At 51.8% G+C, this 4,538-nt stretch overlaps 1 protein-coding gene across 2 annotated transcripts in view; it reads left to right on the top strand.

Moving 5' to 3' along the window:
* Positions 1-1,445: 1,445 nt before the first annotated feature.
* The window catches only part of Adgrg5 (adhesion G protein-coupled receptor G5), a 20,040-nt gene continuing 16,947 nt past the window's right edge, over positions 1,446-4,538 (top strand). Inside the window, exon 1 of one of the 2 annotated variants that reach the window (XM_006985234.4) lies at positions 1,446-1,579. The gene's annotated coding sequence lies outside the window, so the exon portion shown is untranslated. Of the gene's footprint in view, positions 1,580-3,157; positions 3,240-4,538 lie in introns of those variants that run through there. The other variant, XM_076571653.1, reaches the window with a different exon arrangement.

Here is a 4,538-nt window from a genome sequence, read left to right as displayed (position 1 = left end):
GTAGATCATGAAGGCAATAGGGAGCCATTTCTGGCGCCTGAACACGAGAGTGTCTGAAGATAAGTTCTAAGGTGTTATACGCAGGGGTAACTAGCATCCCAAGCTGAGGGAAGAACAGGGAAGTAGGAAACAGAGGGGCTGTGGGGGCCTGGGGGCCAGAACTCTCCCCAGGCCTTCAGTGCCGCTGCTCACTGGGGAGCAGGAAGGAGTTGGCAGTTCAGTCCTGGAGGCAGCCAGGAGACCCTGATGTGAAAGGCCAGAAGGTGGATGCCTGGTTATAATGGCCACAGAAAACTAAATAAAGCATGGGGGCGGGGGAGCTAGGGGTGTGGTTCAGTGTGCAGACATTTGCCATGCGTGAACAGGGCCCTGGGGTTGAGGCCAAGTACCACAAAAGACAATAACAAGGAAAAAAACAACAACATCCAAAAAGGGCAAATGCTTATCTCAGTCACCCAGTGGGAGTGTGGCCAAGGAGTTGAGACACAGCTGTGGCTCTGATAGCATCTGGGGTGGTGCCCCCTTTCCCTCTGAGCCCCTGGCACACACTGTGAGCTGGGCTGAGCTGACACTTGAAGGGGGGCCGAGGGAAGGGACACTGTGCTGGGACCTCCCTGCTTTCTCCCTTGGGCTGCGTCTCTATTTCCATCCCCCACTCTGGCCCCCAGGAGTAGAAGGGCATGTTGTTGGGTCATGGTTGAACCCAGGGAGTTTGGATAGGCTGGGCAAGGGACAACATCTGTGCTCCCCATCCCTGAATCACTTTCTCATTCTCTCTGGGGCTTGGTAGAGAGCTAGGCTGGTGTCATAGGGTGGGCTTGTGGAGTCTGCCTGGCTAAAGGGCAGGCTGGTCAGCTTTGTCTCATCTGCTGCTCTGGCCATACCTTCTGAGCTCTGTCCTGGGCCATCTGGAGCTGGATCTTTAGCCTTGCTAGGCTATCATCTGAGCCTCTGTGACCCTTGCTGGTCTTACTGGGGATATGTCCCCACCCAAAGAGATTTCTACCAGCACCTCCATCTTACAGAAGGAACACTGAAGCTCAGTCAGTTTAAAGACATTACTCCAACTCTCCTAGCCCATGGGGTACCTGGAACTTGAACCAGGCAACATTTCCCAGCCTCCCTTGGGTCTCTGGATCAATCCTATGAACTGTCAAGTCAGTCAAAGGCCATTTCCCCCTTTCTGTAAGTGGGGAAACTGAGGCTCGGGGAGGAGCCATAGTTTGCCGAAGGGTACAGAGCTGCCAGCATCTTGAACCATCCACGGTACCATGTTGTCCTTCCCGGCACCTCTTTGGAGGTATAGCCATCCCCAGGAAGTCAGGAGGGGCCCCAGAGTAAGATCAAGGAGACCTTGGTTTGGCCAATAGCACAGAGGAAGCAGGCTGCTACCACGAAAGAAGAAGTGAGGCAGGGGCATAGGGTGAAGCGAGACCAGAGCGACCAGGGGACGAGGGGGATGAGGCGAACGGAGACACCACAATTTTCAGCTCCTCCCAACTTCCTTTTCTCCTTGCAGACGCTGGAGGCCTGAGCACAGACAGCAGTGAGGCCGTCCGTGGCTGCAGCAGCTTCACAGGTTAGTCGCCCTGACCCCTCCACCCTCCCGCCCACTGGTCCACATCCACAGACCCCCCCAGGCCCCTTTCCAGGTGTATAGGCCTCATGATGTCCCAGGAGTACTGAGCTAGGGACCCATTTCCTCCCAATTGCAAAGAACCCCTGCTTTCAGAAGTGGCCATTGAAGTCAAGGCATGGTTATGTTTTAGGGCCTAGCTTTCTTGGACCCCGGCTTCTCAAACATAAAATGAGAAGAGTCCTGTAACTTGAGTCTTGAGTGACAGAGGGTGGACAGTCAGATGCTCTGCTTGGGGTTTATCCCAGAGCCTGTGCCCTGCAAATGGGAGCTGGTAAAGCTCCCGAGCAGCTTGGACACAGTATCTCAGAGAGAGAGAGAGGGCCTCCAGACAAGGTGGGTCAAACTCCCTGGTGTTTTGCTGTGGACTTCCTTGCTCACCAGAGACACAGGCTCGTGGTGGCATCTGTCTGGGCTGCAGTTTGCTTGACTCATTGGCCCATTCCTCACCCAGGCCGGAGGCAGCTGGAGGAAGCCAGAGTCAGGGTCCCCGCCCGTGGTCAGCAGGGGTAGCTGTTTGAGGGAGCATTGTGGTGGGATGCCCTGGTGCTGCTGGGGTACACGATCTGTTCTGGAGAGAAAGTCAGGGCTCCCAAGCCTCATGCACAGATGCATTCCTGCTCAAGGCCTTTGGTTAGAGGACTAGACCTAAGGCAGGGCCTGATTCCCACAAGTAAGGATTCTGGAAGGGGCTGTTTGAGTTCTTCTTGTGAAATAGGTCTCTTTGGCCTCATTTTACACACTAGAAAATTAGAGGATCAGTGAGGCCAAGTTCTTAACCCAGGGTCACACAGCCTGGGCACTGGATAGTGGGGCTGCTTATTAAACCCACAGCTTTCTAAGCTCTTTTCTTTGTTCACATATATCTTAATCTCCCTGTTGACCTAGAATAGAGTGTACTTGTCTACCTCCAGTGACGGCTCTCGGGCCACCTCTGGAAAGCTGCTGCCGGTGCTGGCTTGGAATTTGGAGCCCATGTTTGGGTCCTAGCTTGGCTACAGGGACCCCCAAGCTGTTGCTGAACCCCAAGCAGACCCTTTGCTTCCGTGGCATCATGTTGTCTTGCAGTCTCATAGAACCATCTGGAAAGTCAGGAAAGGGATTCCTGTTTCCCAGGGGGCTCCAAGCGATGAGTTACAGGGTTAGAAACCTGATGGCTGAGGGGGCAGGGTGGTGGTGGTGGTGCATGGATCCTGCTTGTCAGAGACAGGAAGGGTACCTGAGTTTACAGACAGCCGTAAAGGTAGCAGTTTGCCCCTGAGAATGAGGTTGAAACCGCAGCTTCTGTCTGTTCTGAGGGGGAGGGACTTCTGCTCCGGCCTTGATTTTTATAGTCACATGTGGAGTCAGGCTGCTCCTCTCTCTGTTCACTTGGGGGGAGTGGCATGGCCAAGGCCTGAGACTCAAGCCTTCAGGCCCAGACTCTTGAGGTCAAATTCTTCTGCCCACAGGTTTCAGTTTCCCCGTTAATAGTTCCACAGTTGAGGTCTCTGCATTACCAGGTCCTGGCTGTCTTACTGGAAACAGTTCATGTTGTCCCTTCCAAAGCCTCCTCAGTCTGCCCAAAGCTTTCCCCACATCCCTTCCCCGAGATCTCAAGAAGGTAAGCGAATCATGCAATCTAGCATCCCAGCTCGATTCCTCTCTTAAGATTAGCTTCTATATTAATACATAGTATTAAAAACTGGGGGCTAGAACTGTAGCTCAGTTTGTAGAGTGCTTTGCCTAGCATCCACAAAGCCCTAGGTTTGATCCCCAGCACCACAGAAGAGACCAGGTGTCATGGTGCATGCTTGTGATCTCAGAACTTGGGAAGTGGATGTGAGAGGATACTAAGACTGAGGCCAGGGCGGTGGTGGTGCACGCCTTTAATCCCAGCACTTGGGAGGCAGAGCCAGGTGGATCTCTGTGAGTTCGAGGCCAGCCTGGGCTACCAAGTGAGTTCCAGGAAAAGGTGCAAAGCTACACAGAGAAACCCTGTCTCGAAAAACCAAAAAAAAAAAAAAAAAAAAAAAAAAGACTGAAGCCAGACTCAGTTACACAGTGAGCTTGAGGCTAGTCCAGGTTACACAGTATGACTCTGCCTCAAAACCTGGAAGATTAAAAATGATGCTTCCACATCACAGATAAAGGATCATGTGGTGTTAAAAAAAATATATGTCAAACTAGAAACTATTTATGCTCACGAAATAGACAGGGGCTGATTTTCCTATTATGGAAACTTCCTAGAAAGTGGAAGGTACATTGTGCCCCAATGTGCAAATGGTGAACCTGCACACACTGGAAGGAACGCACATACAGTGATAACTGTGTTTCGTTTCTAGCAGCCCTGGGGATGGAACCCAGGGCCTGGTCATACTCAGCAAGCGCTCTACCACTGACAAACACCCTAGCCTGGCTGCTTGTTTGTCAGAGCAATAGACCCGGCCAGAGGGCGTCAGAATCCCTGTCCCGTTAAATGCTATTGACAGAGGCCTGTGAGACCTTAAGATAACATTAGCACAGGCAGTTGAAGAGGTGGCATCCCTGGGTACAGCCACAGCAGACTCTCCCAGATGTGTTTTCAAGAGAAAAAGCTGAAGGCGGAACAATACAGCCCAGGCTCCACTTTGTATATCACATGGCAGAAGTCTCATTCGTCTGTGTTTGTATAAACAAACACTGGAAGCTAGCTTGAGCAGACTCCAAGGCAGGCAGTATTCCTGCAGGCCACTGGCCCGGGACCGAGCAGCTGGGCTTGCAGAATGGAAGACAGCCTTGCATTTTATAGCTTTTCGTATTTATTTCTTTACTTACTGTTTGTATTTGAAAGATGTAAATGTCTAAGCTGTCCAAAAAAGTAAATAGAAACCAAGACGTGTGCAAGTGTCGCATACAGGCAAAGCTTAGGAACCCAGACAAG

This window comes from Peromyscus maniculatus, chromosome 5, assembly GCF_049852395.1.
Source record: "Peromyscus maniculatus bairdii isolate BWxNUB_F1_BW_parent chromosome 5, HU_Pman_BW_mat_3.1, whole genome shotgun sequence".
NCBI lineage: Eukaryota > Metazoa > Chordata > Mammalia > Rodentia > Cricetidae > Peromyscus > Peromyscus maniculatus.
The sequence above is the reverse complement of the archived record's forward strand: the minus strand, read 5'-3'. Positions and strand labels throughout refer to the sequence as shown.